The sequence below is a fragment of the Solanum stenotomum genome, chromosome 8 (genome assembly GCF_019186545.1).
Source record: "Solanum stenotomum isolate F172 chromosome 8, ASM1918654v1, whole genome shotgun sequence".
Taxonomy (NCBI): domain Eukaryota; kingdom Viridiplantae; phylum Streptophyta; class Magnoliopsida; order Solanales; family Solanaceae; genus Solanum; species Solanum stenotomum.
Genome location: NC_064289.1, coordinates 17,295,190 through 17,310,196, shown reverse-complemented (window position 1 = coordinate 17,310,196; position 15,007 = coordinate 17,295,190). Strand labels below are relative to the sequence as shown.

Sequence of the window (15,007 nt, the reverse complement as noted above, 5' to 3'; positions counted from 1 at the left end):
ACTGATTTCAAAGAGAAAAAACGGTGGAACAAGCCTGTAAAATAGGTGTGGACGTTCTATTTCTCTGCAATAATTTTTAAATACCTGAATTGCCCCTTTTATACTCTGTTTGGATTATTGTTATCCATTGTTTCATAATGTATTATATTGTATTGTATTGTATGGTAGATATAATGTTTGGCTAGACTGTATTGTTTGTTGTTGTTTAATAACATTTTTATTGTTTGGTTTGACCGTATCGTATTGTATTGTAATTTGTAAATTTACTAAAATATCCTTAATTATTCTAGGGTAGGAGGTTTCACTAGAATTAAATAATATAAGGTAAATGGTAAAATAGTATTATGAAATATTATGTAAAGATATAATTGGAAAAATAAATTAAGTAACAATGGAAGCACACCAAATTGGTTGTTCCATAAAATGAAGGTTTTCATTGTTACGTAACAACGGAATTTAACAATATAATACATTTTAAGTAACAATCAAAACAAACATTGTAGGTATAATAACGATACAATACTATACAATGGGTAACAATGATCCAAACGTAGTATTAGTAGTGAACTCTTCGTTTATTTTTTAGGTCTCTTAGTTGAAGGATAAAAACCACCCACATAATATATCTGAAGGTTAATAGTGCTAAGTTAGATAACACAAGCACTAAAATTAGAATATAGCATTAACACAAGGTTTTAAAGTGCCGTTTTCCCTACTCACTTTAATTAATTAGATAGTATTGATTTTTAGAGTTTATAAATGAACAATTTATTTCTTTTTTTATTGGTATTATTGGAGTAACTCAACTTTTTTAGGGTTATTTTGATACTTCAACTTTCAACTTTTTTTGTTCCTACTTTTCGTAATATATGATATATGATTGAATTAATTATATTCAGAGAATGATATAATACAATTACTTTTTTATTTATTTCACAAAGGTTTTAGGATTTTAATTTTCCCATTTGCTTTTGAATTTTTCATTTGCATCTAGGATTAGAATATTAGTTAGAGACCGAGTTTATTCAAGTCCTTAATCTCCTCAGGTATATTTCCAATAATGATATACATGTCTCACTATTAAGGTTCCTAGTTTTGGATCGAGGCGCTAGACGATTAACTAAAAAGTCAGGTTGTCAGGTCTAAGCCCTTGTTCTTATTCCTTGATTTGTTTATAATTACTGAAATTTGCAATTCATTCAGGGAATTGCAAACTTGGAAACTTGTTTGAGAATGTTTCGANCCCGAAATCCCAGAGACACACCTAACCTTTACTAAGGTCCTATTACCCCCCCAAACTTATTTTATATGTAATATTCTACCCCTTTTTGGCCTACGTGACACTGTCTTGTGGGCCCAACGCATGTTGACATTTTTTTCGAGGATAGTGCCACGTAGGCCGAAAAGGGGTAGAATATTATAGATAAATTAAGTTCAGGGGGGTAATAGGCCCTTAGTAAAGGTTAGGTGTGTCTCTGGGATTTCGGGCATAGGCTGGGGGGTACTTATGCATTTTCCCTTATTTATTTCACAAAGGTTTTAGGATTTTAATTTTCCCATTTGCTTTTGAATTTTTCATCTGCATCTAGGATTAGAATATTAGTTAGAGACCGAGTTTATTCAAGTCCTTAATCTCCTTAGGTATATTTCCAATATTGATATACATGTCTCACTATTAAGGTTCCTAGTTTTGGATCGAGTCGCTGGACGATTAACTAAAAAGTCAGGTTGTCCGGTCTAAGCCCTTGTTCTTATTCCTTGATTTGTTTATAATTGTTGAAATTTGCAATTCATTCAGGGAATTGCAAACTTGGAAACTTGTTTGAGAATATTTCGAATCTCTGAAACTTGATAAAATCCAACTTATTTTATTAATAATGTCAACTCTCTTAAATAGAGGTTTACAATAACAAGAGCCCTAATAAATTAGAAATAACAAAGTCCTATAAAACTAAAATAATTAGAGTCCTATTCCACCCAGAAAGTTCTATTCGACTAAAATAATAATTCAAAAATATTAATCATTCTTGTGTTTGTATATTGTTTCCCGACAAACGCATCAATAACATTACTCCCTTCCTGAAGGAAAAGCTTGTCCTCAAGCTTGAAGTATGGAAAGACAGATTTAAAATGATGCATTGTCTCCCAAGTAGAGTCCTCAACGGATAGGCCATACCACTGAACTAGAATTTCCCAATTACCACGATTAAGACGTGATCGGAGCCCAGATCAAAGGGTGGGAACAACACGTCCTTCTTGTACTAGTGGAAAAGAAGGTGGAGTTGCAGGTACCTCACCCTTGAATGACTTAAAAAAGTGATACATGAAACACATCATGAAGCTTGCAACCTGCACGTAGCTAAGATGATAAGCAACTAATCTAATGCACCTCAAGACTGCAAAAGGACCATAATATTTTGGTGCAAGCTTACAATAGACATGACTAGCTAGAGTTTTTTGGCGATATCTTCCCTTATGTCAAGGGGATTCGACAATTTACACATAACTCGAAAGATTAGGTTTTCCTTAATTGCACAGTATAATTTTTCAGCATGGGGATACAATTAACAACACTGTCAATACCCAGTTCCGCCACTTAATAATAGTGCTAACTGCTAACTACCTATTCTAAATCAGTCTGTCTCCTATAACTAATAATGATTTCAGTAAAATATATAGCTAAGCTGATTGTTTTCAAATCATAACATTAATGGGAGGAAACCAAAAATGTGTTGTATAATTTTTGACAGAGTCTCAAATGCTAATGTGCACTGCTAATATTGGGTAACTTTATTTCCTCCGAGGAATTTGACTTCTAAAGAAATGATTTTGAAAGTTAAATATAAGTACGTGAAATTGAGATTGCTTGATGTTTCTTTTTTGTTTTTCTTTTTTCCTTGGGAGGAGAGTGTTTTTGTAGTTCATGCTGAAAGGTCTTACATTTATCTTCATCTGAAGCATAGCTTCTTCAGGTTGAAAATTAACTATCTTGTTCTTCTTTAGCTGCTTTTTTCTCCAATAGTTATTTTATAGACAAAATGGTTTGCCTTCTGCTGTGGACTTTCTTCATCTGACGTTTCATTATTTTTCTTTAGTTTTAGATTTCCATTGATATCAACAGAGTTAGAGATTTCCAGCTAAATGTCAGCCAAGGAGGAGGTTGAGGAGAGTCGTGCACTTGTTGAATATAATGGGAGTGCATCTATAATCAATGAAACTTGGCTTCAAGTTTATTCAGTTGTCAAGATGACTCGGGTGAAGGTTTACCATATGCTCCTGTAGATTGGCCAAATGTTGGTGATAAGTGGGGCTGGCGGGCAGGGAAAAAAGCTACAGGTTAGGCACCTTTAAAGATAGATATTTGTATCTTCCGAAGCGTTTTCAAGCTCTAAAAGATGGAAAGAAAAATACTTTTCGAAGTAAGATTTCAGTTAAAAAGTATCTCCAGTCTGAGTATCCTGGTATGGATATAAACCAATTCTTTGCCTCATTCAGTTGGATGATTCCTTCGAGGCAGTCACCAATCTCAAAAGGTTATCTTCGACAAGGCTCTTTGGTATATATCATGTAGAGATTTATTCGGTTGTTTACATCAATGAAAAAAAAAAACACTTACCACATCTTATTATTGACCTAATGCCAAATTTGTTTTCTTTTCATTTAGATATTGATTTTGACTCAGATATGAAAGAGAGGACTGCATATTCAGGGACGAAAATGCAGCCTTTACTGGCTGATTCTCCTATCAGAGCCATTACTTGTAAGGCTGGTAACAAAATCTGTAGCAGTTTAACAACAGAAAATCCTTTTTTGGAGACCATGCTTTGTAATATCTGCTGCAGTGAGCCTGGTTTTTGTCAAGACTGTTGTTGTATCCTTTGCTGTAAACCTATCAGTGTGGATTATGATGGGTACAATAACATTTGATGTGGAGCAACAGTAGATGGCTTCATATGTGGACATGTTTCCCATCTAGAGTGTGCTCTACGAGCTTACATGGCTGGGACAGCCGGAGGAAGCATCAAATTGGATGCATAGAAAAGATTTTGAATGTTGGCATTTGTGTTTTGCATGGCTCACAAAAAAGGAGTGGAAAAGAGTTGTTGCATCGTATTGAATCAATCAAGGCAAAGGTATAGCTAATTAATGAATTGTACTTTGTTTCCTTATGATGCTGTCTTTTTTCCATTTGAGGTTTACAGTTACCAGAATGACCAATTTGATACTCATATCAGCTTAAAAAAGGAGTCCGCATTCAAGATGCATTCAAAAAGGAAAGCTGTGTGGATAGCACTGGTAGCTTCTTTGCCTTCTCATTGTCTTGTTTTCGTTGATATGTCACTTTGAGTTGTATATCTGTATCTGAGCAAGATATTTCAGTATGTGCAAATGTGGTTCTTGTACATTGTAAGTTTCGTCTATTTCAGTGCTTCCCGTTGTCCACAAATACCAAAAAAAATTGTTGCAACTAAACTGCAATATGACCAGAAAATAATCAGCTTGAGTGTTGTACAAGAAAATAAAATTGGAGAGCCTTGGAAAGAGTACGAAAGAGGAATTATTTGTTGTACAACCAGTGCATCAATTAAATGCTATCCAAGTGCTCCTTGGTCCTTAGCAGATGAAGGAAATGAATAGCTTCCTTATTAAGAGTTAGGAACTTTGGTGTAATCACTCAAGGATCCCTTATAGGGTGCTACTTTGGTCAATTGCAGTAATAACGTCTCCTGGCATAAATAGTTCTTCCTAGCCCCTACGACATAGAATTGAACGTAACATCCATGATCTGTGTCACCACATTAGTATGTGAAACATAAGAGGGTAGGGTGGGGAGGTGAATCAAAATTCTTCTCGAATTTTAGTCAAGTTATTGGTCGACTGTTGATTTCTTCAAGTCGACTACCCTACAGTTTAGACGAATTTAGATAAAACAACATATTATATAACGCTTAAAAAGATAAAAGACACAGTTGATACAAAGAAGTTCAATCATATTTTCTAATGATGATGTCTATATGTTGTCTTTAGTATTTCTGGAATCCTGGTTCAGTGCTCAATATGCTATTATTAACAAATCTTATGGCAGTTCATACCCTACTCTATTTCTAATGTCGTTTAGGATTCTTTTAATCATTCTAATGCTATTATTAACGATAATGTCATATTTCTGGACAATGATTTTCATGAAGCTGTTTTCTTGATCATTACAGCTAAATCTGGTACATTGCAAGTTCTATAGCCAGAAGAAAAGGCGCTAGATGGTTTCTTCTGATTTGCCTAACCATTGATCGCAAAGTTACCCTATGCTAATTGGAGGTAACAAGTACTTAGTGGAATGTGCTTGTTAAGCTTGCTATTGAAGCAAGAGAATAACATAATTAAGACCGTAAAAGCAGAGCCCTATATTAGTTGCATTTTGTTTTTCCTATATGCTCCTCCACTTCTGGTCAGGGGTATAACAGGAAAACAGAAGCAAGTAAAAGAGTACTATCTCATTTGACCATACTCGTACATTTATACATTATCACCATGTGCTCAAACGTAAAGAGATCAAGTTTGTTCATTATTTGAATGAACTATATACCTTGTTGTTTAAGTTAACATACATGTATATGTTACAATTGGCAAGGGCGAAATTGCATGGATACTCAATTTTGATGTCATCGTTTAATTTGTGTCCGCGTCTTTTTCATGTGTTATTTCAGACCACTGCAGATATTCAGTGTTTGAAGTTAGTCAAGACTCTTGACGATGTCTAGCTTTATACACAAATCAAGTACTGAAGGAAAGATCTTTTTGGAGATCCCTAGGGAAGTTGAGTCTGCTGGGGTTCCTGCCAAATGAAACCAGAATGTTTGTGTGAGTGAAAAAAAAGAGAAAAGGGTGCAATAATTATTATAAATGAAGTCTGATGACAAGTTATCGCTAAGGAAACAGTATAACTCTGAATCAAATTGACTGGTATTCGAATTAGAAGATATCATTTGCATGTGTTTCATTCACTACATAGAAATTCAATATTAGAACTTCTGTTCTCATTTTCCAGAAATAGGATAGTGTAAGATAATCTGTCCAAGTCGCACCAGTTTATGGGAATATGAATAGGGGCAATTGTTCTTTTCCTTAATTTAAGAAAGCATAGCACTTCCGTCTTATGGAGGGTTAACAGGATCAATTGATATAGCTAAACCCAGTTTCTAAAAATAGATGTTTATTTTTACTTGTCAAGTTTAATAAATCAACACATAATTTATCAATCAGTTCTTAATAAATTGGACCTTCACCAACAAGATGAAACAAAAGTTCAGGTAGTCAACCAACTGAATTATTAAGATTTATTCCCTTTAGTCCATATAAGTGAACTCTCAGACGTTTTTTCATGATTCAAATAAGTGAATTTTTCAAAATTCAAGAGAATTGTTAGGATTTTCCTCATATTTATCCTTTTCTTTTAATGATGTTATTAACTCAATACTTCACATTTAGGAGTAATAGTAATCATAGTAAAAATATTCTTTAATTTTTATTCATAAATGTTTTTCAACAAGATGAGTGTTGTGTCTCAATAATTCACTTAATATTGACTAGAGAGAAAGAGAGAGAGAGTATCATTCATTTCCCCAATACATGTACCAAAATATTGAATTAATTTATAATACATTTGCCAAAATATTGAATTAATGATATTCAAAGGGTAATATAATAAAAGTACTCTTTTATTTATTGCTTGTTAAGGTATGTGACAGGTGTGTACCAACTCAGACATGAAGGGAGTATAAAAGTTCTTGAATACTAAAAAAAAATCCTCATTACAGCCTTTGCATTTCATAAGGTATTAGGGTTCTAAATTCCCTTTTTCCTTTGCTTTTGAATTTTTTATTTTTCTGTCTTCATCTAGGATTATCAACACACCAAGTTTATTCAAGTCCTTAATCTTGTCAGGTATATTCCCAAATTCAGTCAGAGCTTTCCTGTTAATTGATATACATGTCCTCACTATATATGATAATATTTTATATTAAAAAAATAATATTTTTTAAAGTAGATAAATATCTCATTTGTGTTAGAAGCATTTTTATGGTCTTTTTTACTCTATGTTAATTCAATTTTCTCTTAGATTGTATCAATGGTATAGTATCAGATTCATCCATCACCCTTCGTGTCCATTGTGTCATGGAGGCGTGTGGGCACCGAACTCGAAAAGAGTTATCTAGGAAAAAACTACCTACTTGTGGTACAATGGAAGCTACCTAGTGTGGAGACTAGGGGTGTAAAAAATGAACCCAAACATAGGTAACCCGTCCAGAATTTTAAGGGTTGGGCTCAAGATAATTTAAATTGGGTTCAATCTCAACACATTCAAGTCTAACTCATTTTAAGAGAATCCTCAATTGAGCCCAATTCAATCTCCAATTTCAACTTGTTTTAAAAACTCTTTATTAAAATATGTTCCTATTGAACACATGAATTATTAGCTATTTAATATTTTTTAGGATTTATCTATCCATTTGTTACTTTTTTTTAAAAAATATTCTTGAGTTGAAATTCAAATTGTGATTATAAAAATTAAATATCACTATGTTAAAATTATTGAGATTAAACGGGTCAAATTGGGCGGGTCAAGACCCAACCCATTTTTAGCCCATTTGAGCCCAAAGTAAATTTGGGCGGGTCAAGACCCAACCTGATTTTTATTNAATATTTTTAAAGTAGATAAATATCTCATTTGTGTCAGAAGCATTTTTATGGTCTTTTTTACTCTATGTTAATTCATTTTTCTCTTAGATTGTATCAATGGTATAGTATCAGATTCATCCATCACCCTTCGTGTCCATTGTGTCATGGAGGCGTGTGGGCACCGAACTCGAAAAGAGTTATCTAGGAAAAAACTACCTACTTGTGGTACAATGGAAGCTACCTAGTGTGGAGACTAGGGGTGTAAAAAATGAACCCAAACATAGGTAACCCGTCCAGAATTTTAAGGGTTGGGCTCAAGAATATTTAAATTGGGTTCAATCTCAACACATTCAAGTCTAACTCATTTTAAGAGAATCCTCAATTGACCCCAATTCAATCTCCAATTTCAACCCGTTTTAAAAACTCTTTATTAAAATATGTTCCCATTGAACGCATGAATTATTAGCTATTTAATATCTTTTAGGATTTATCTATCAATTTGTTACTTTTTTTAAAAAAATATTTTTGAGTTGAAATTCAAATTGTGATTATAAAAGTTAAATATCACTATGTTAAAATTATTGAGATTAAACGGGTCAAATTGGGCGGGTCAAGACCCAACCCATTTTTTAGCCCATTTGAGCCCAAAGTAAATTTGGGCGGGTCAAGACCCAACCCGATTTTTATTTCAACCCATTTTAATATCTCCAATTTCAACCCAACCCGCCCATTTGACACCCCTAGTGGAGACTCTTCCAAATTAATAGCCAACTTTTGGGGGTGTGGTTGAGTGGATTTAGAGTTCCCCAAATTTGTTTAAAAAAGTTATTGTCTATTATATCGTCTTCAACAATTGATAACTTTTGAGTCGAGTTAGGCGCAAATGTTCATTTCTTTGTAGAATAAAATGTAAGATGAAAGCAGAATGTAACAAGTGTTAGTTTCCATTTATAAACAGTTAATCTGGAGTTGGCAGACAAACAAGACTCTCGTACGCAATTACATCAGTTGCCGAAGGAGAATTATGAAATAAATTTTGAGATAAATACTAGAATGTACATAGTGCTAAGTGCTAACCATCATTCTAAACATAATTATAACTAGGCTGATTGTTATCTTCTAAAATTAGGGGTGAAGTAAATTCAAAACATAACATTAATGGGAGAAAACAAAAAATGAGTTGTATTTCGATAGTCTCAAATGCTAATGTGCGCTGCTAATATTAGGTAACTTGTTTTTCTCCTAGGAATTTGATTTTTTATAGAAATGGTTTCGAAAGCTAAATATAAGTACGTGAGATTGAGATTGTTTGTGTTTCTATATACTGGCATTTCTGAAAGGAGATTTGCTTTTTTATCCTGCTTTCTAAACTCATCAAAATCTTAAATTTGTACCTAACAAAAAGGATTTGAGACCATATTAGGATTTGCCTGCTGTAGGATCTATTAAAAAAGAACGCTCCAAAGCCACAATTTATCTAATTCCATGAGTAAGTGTTGGGTTTAAAGGGCGTGAATTGAAAATAAAGAGTTGTGACTTTTATAAAGAGTTTTGACTTTTTAGAAGAGATGCGACTTTTATGAAAATTTGTGACTTTTATGAAGAGTTGTGACTTTTATGAAAAGTTGTGACTTTTTCGTAAGGCTGTGACTTTTATGAAGGGTTGTAACTTTTCCAAAGGGTTGTGACCTTTTCGATAAGACACAATAAGCATTCGTTCATACCACCCTCTGTTGTTTATGAATAGAGGGGTTTCCTTTTATTTTTCAATAACGATAACAAATTTCTGAACTTCTTCTTCTACTACTAAATCTAGTATTCTAAGTGTACTTTATTGCTGTTGAGTGGTTTGTTAACACCATGGTTTTAGGTACCGATATACATGTGAGTATGAATGTTCTATCTTGAGAGGATATAATCCATTGACCTCGAGTATTTGAGGGGAATAATTTTCATAAGGAGACACTATGTATACAATTGGCTCAAATTTCTACTTTGAGGAAACACTCGATTTATTATTTCTAATTTGGTTCAGATTCTATTTTCTTTACTGGTTTTATGTTTCTAGTTTCGAAAATAGTTTTGAATATCTTAGTAATACAAGTTGAACAACAGTAATATAATTTCATGCCAAATGTGGCTTGGAACTTTAGGTGCTTATGTCAAGCATGTTGCATTAGTGCATTATAAACAAATATTCTGCAGGTCAGCTTTGATGTTTTTTTTCCTTCGGAGGAGAGTGTTCTGGTAGTTCTTACATATATCTTCATATGCAGTATGGTTTCTTTTGGCTTTTCTCCTTTAGCTAATTTTTTCTCCAATAGTTATTTTACAGCCAAAAATGGTTTGCTTTCTGATGTGGACTTCTGACGTTTCTTTATTTGACTTGATGCCAAATTTGTTTTGTTTTTATTTAGATATTGATTTTGACTCAAATATGAAAGAGATGACTACATCTTCAGGGACGGAATGCAACCTTTACTGCCTGATTCTCCTATTCAGAGCAATTACTTGTAAGGTTGGTCACATAATTTGTAGAAGTTTGATAATCATTGAAGCTGAGTTTGGTAAACCTGAAGCTGCAGCTGACAGTGCTTTTACATTCCTCAGGCGAGCTTGGATTTTGCGCTAATTTGGATTATGTTTTTATTATTCTTCCTCCTCCTTTTGTAGAAACTTTCTTGTCTTCCAGACGAAGTAGCTAATAACTACAAGGGAGTTGGATTAGCCATAGCAGGTGGTAGTGGTATACTTGTTGTTCCTGTTCGTGATCCACTTTCATCAGCTCGTGGGCCAGAGCTAGCACCAAATGGAAGAGCTATGATATTTATGTCGATGCCTCGTGAAACACTACCTCTCCCTCTTGGTGCTACTAAAATCCTCTACATAGAGGGACTTCCTTCGCACAGCTTCAGAAGAGAAGGAGCTCGCATCCTTTGAGATGTCATTTACTGAATCATTATTAATTTTTGAATATATTTGTTGCTTGTTCCCTAATTGCACTTACAAGATAGTTTTTGTCCTTTTGTGGGCTACATAGAAGTCAGACTTGTTAGATAGGAATCAAAACATGTAAATTGATGTTTATGCTGTTTCTATTAGTATAGTATTTATCTACCAGGTGATGTTTTGATAAAAGCTTCATTTTGCAGCGTGGTGGAGATACTCTCATCCTTGGCTTTAAGGATTTCGTAGATCGAACGTGTGCATCTACTGCTTTGAGTGCATTGCAAGGTGTATTTTCTTAATGATAATAATCCACTGTCCAACTTCCGTTAGTGACTTATAAAGAAAATTTTCATGGTATTATAAAGAAGTTGGATTGTGGATTATTATCATTGAGAAAAAAATCACATTGCAATGCACTCAAAGCAATAGTTGCACACGCTGGATCCACGAAATCCACAAAGCCAAGGATAAGAGTATCTCCACCATGCTACAAAATGAAGTTTTTATCAAAACATCACATGGTATATAAATACTATACTAATAGAAATCACATAAACAACAACTTTCATATTTTGCTTCCTTTCTAACATGTTTGACTTCAATGTAGCCCACAAAAGGATGAAAAATATATTTTAAGTGCGGTTAGGGAACAAGCAACAAATATATTCAGATATTAATAATGATTTAGTAAATGACACCTCAAAAGATACGAGCTACTTCTCTTCTGGAGCTGCCCGGAGGAAGTCCCTCTATGTAGAGGGTGTTAGAAGCACCAAGAGGAGAGGTAGTATTTCACGAGGCCTAGGCATCAATACCATAACTCTTCCATTTGGTGCTAGCTTTGGCCCACGAGCTGATGGAAGTGGATCACGAACATGAAGGGCAGGTATACCACCACCACCTTCTCTAGCTAATCCAACTCCGTTGTAGTTATTAGCTTCTCCGTCTGGAAGAGAAGAAAGTTGTTATAAGGGAAAGAAGAAGANACTCTTCCATTTGGTGCTAGCTTTGGCCCACGAGCTAATGGAAGTGGATCACGAACATGAAGGGCAGGTATACCACCACCACCTTCTCTAGCTAATCCAACTCCCTTGTAGTTATTAGCTTCTCCGTCTGTAAGAGAAGAAAATTGTTATAAGGGAAATAAGAAGAATAATAAAAATAAAATCCAAATTAGCACGAAATCCAAGCATGCCTGAGGACTGTAGGAGCGGTGTCAACTTTTTTTTGGAGACCATGCTTTGTGATATTTGTTGCACTGAGCCTAGTTTTTGCTGAGACTATTGATGTAACCTTTGCTATAAACTTATCAATTTGGACTATGATGGGTACATTTATATTCGATGTGAAGCTACCGACTGTGCTCAACAAGCTTACATGGCTGGGATATTCGGAGGAAGCATCAATTTAGATCCATAGTATTTCTGTTAGTACTATAATTCAAGGACGAATTTTATTTCACAAGCTGTGAAACTTTAAAGCATATGCAAATATGTTGCTTTTCGTGTTGACATAGAAAAGATTTGGAATGTTGGCATATGTATTTTGCGTGGCTTACAAAAAAGTAGTAGGAAAGAGTTGTTCCATCATATTGAATCAATTAAGGAAAGGGTATAGCTAATTGATGAATTGTACTTTGTTTCCTTATGATGCTATCTTTTTCCAATTTGAGGTTTACGGTTGCCAGAATGACCAATTTGATAATCATATCAACTTACGAAAGGAGTCTGCATTTAAGATGCATTTAAAAAGGAAAGTTGTGTGAATAACATTGGTAACTTCTTTGCCTTGTCATCGTCTTGTTTGTGTTGATCTGTCACTTTGACTTGAATATCTCTATCTGAGAAAGTTATTTCAGTATGTACAATTGTGGTTATCTTACTTTAAGTATTGTTTCTTTCAGGATACAAATATATACATTTGTTCATTGTAAGTTTTGTCTATTTCAGTGCTTCCTATTGTCCACAAATATCAAAATCACTTGTTGCAACTAAACAAGTCATTCTTTCTTGATTCTGGTAGGGTGTGCTTTCCTTGTGGTATGTTGCTGTCTCTTCTTGTTTCCATCTTTATGCGAGTCAATCTCCTTGATTCTGATAGTGTGTGATTTCCTTGTTTAGATTTATGCCTTCTTTTCACAGATTTTGAATGTCTCATTTTTATTTTTATTTTGCACAAATTATTTATAATTAGTGTCATCATTCAAACATAAGTTGGAAATATAAGTTAATGAAGCAAATAATACGTGTTATTAGTTCTCTGCATTTAGTAATACTGCTCAGATTTATTGGAGCGTATCTGTTAGGCTGATATATCTAGATATTACCATTATTGTGCTTGTGATTCTTCTTGTTGGGCTTGATGTGTAACCATATTTTCTTATGATGATGTCTATATGTTGTGTCTTTCATATTTTTAGAATCTTGGTTCAGTGCTCAATTAACTATTATTAACGAATCTTATGGTAGTTCATACCCTACTCTATTTCAAATGTCATGTAGGATTCTTTTAATTCTTCATTTTGGACAATGGTTTTCATGAAGTTGTTTTCTGGATCATTACAGCTAACTCTGGTACCTTGCAAGTTTAAAATCTCAGTTGGAAGCAAAAGACACTCGATAATTCCAATCTGTCTAAACTTTGATCACAAAATTACCCTATACTGATGGGAGGTAACAAAGTACACAGTGTAATGTGCAAGCGCGTCTGGACACTATCATCATAAAAAATGATTTGGTACATTGCTACGTGCCACTGATTTTAACCTTGGGATCCAAATATTTTGTTTAGCTTGCTATTGGAGAAAGATAATTTTATTTTTCCGATGTACTTGTACAAGAAGCCACAGTTGGATTACGTTTTTGCCTCTCTATAAATTAAATTTTTATAAAATTATATGTACCATTTAAACAATTTAACCTTTTGGCTCAAAACCTTTTTACCCTTCTTCCATCTTTTTGCCTTCAATTATCCCTGACGTTAACCTTTTGGCTCAATAATATCCTCGATGCAAACCTTTGGTTCATATTTTCCCTTATTTTTAACAACTCCTCTAAAGTAAAATTATTAAATATTTATTTATTATATTGCCAAATCTGATTGGTCTTAATTTAAACCCTTTTAAAATAAAAAATGAAAACTACATATGAATCATATTTTGACCCAATAACCTTGCAACTAATATTCAAAAAATATTAATTTCATGATATCTTTGTATTGACGTATTTAAATCAACCCCCAATTTATTACCCAATTCATATTTGGAGGTTTAACTAAAATCGATACTCGCATTGTTTGATTGTCAATCTAAAAAAAGATTAATATATTTTATTAATATTATATTTTCTATCAGTTTTCCAATTAAAAGAAATGTATGAAATAAAACAAAAAGAAAAAGAACAAAAAACGAAATTAACAAATGAGATAATTAAATTTAAAGAAAAATTGCAACTAGAAGATGAAATAGAAGAAAAAGGAGAAAATGATAATCTACCCGAAATAAGAGTTGATGAAATAAACGACGATGATCTAGAACAACATTCGGAAACAAGCGAAACATATACGGAACTTTTAGCAAACATAGATAATACAAAAAATTTAGGAGTAAATACAGAAGACTTAGACATGGACGAAAAACCTAGCACATCAGGAGTAAANCTTATTTTTAACAACTCCTCTAAAGTAAAATTATTAAATATTTATTTATTATATTGCCAAATCTGATTGGTCTTAATTTAAACCCTTTTAAAATAAAAAATGAAAACTACATATGAATCATATTTTGACCCAATAACCTTGCAACTAATATTCAAAAAATATTAATTTCATGATATCTTTGTATTGACGTATTTAAATCAACCCCCAATTTATTACCCAATTCATATTTGGAGGTTTAACTAAAATCGATACTTGCCTTGTTTGATTGTCAATCTAAAAAAAGATTAATATTTTTTATTAATATTATATTTTCTATCAGTTATCCAATTGTCTTGTTCATTTTCCTCTTTTATTCTTTTTTTTATCTCTTATTCTTAACTAATTAAGATATCAAGGATTCAAACTTGAAATGAACTTACATGTTCATATTGTTTGAGTTTGTATTATTTTCATGTTGGGTGGGGATAGCAAAAAAAGTTATTTTCATTCTTTTATTTTGAATTTTGGATACAGGCAAAAGAAAATTACAGTATACGTACATAGCTGCTTAATTAAATCATCTTCTATTGAACTAACCATTCATAAATGAATGTCGTTGTTATTTTTCTCCTTTTTTCTCCCTTTTTTAATTTATCATTAGTTGAAAAAAATTAAAATTTAAAATGGTGGACAAGATCCAAGAAGAAAAATATTGTGAAGAGGAAGTTATTGGGGGAGGAGGAGG

At 33.1% G+C, this 15,007-nt stretch overlaps 1 protein-coding gene and 1 pseudogene across 1 annotated transcript in view; one reads left to right on the top strand and one right to left on the bottom strand.

Moving 5' to 3' along the window:
* The window catches only part of LOC125874446 (uncharacterized), a 341,050-nt gene that overhangs the window by 61,418 nt on the left and 264,625 nt on the right, over positions 1 to 15,007 (bottom strand). The window lies entirely within an intron of this gene.
* LOC125874430 (uncharacterized) lies at positions 1,917 to 5,653 on the top strand (annotated as a pseudogene).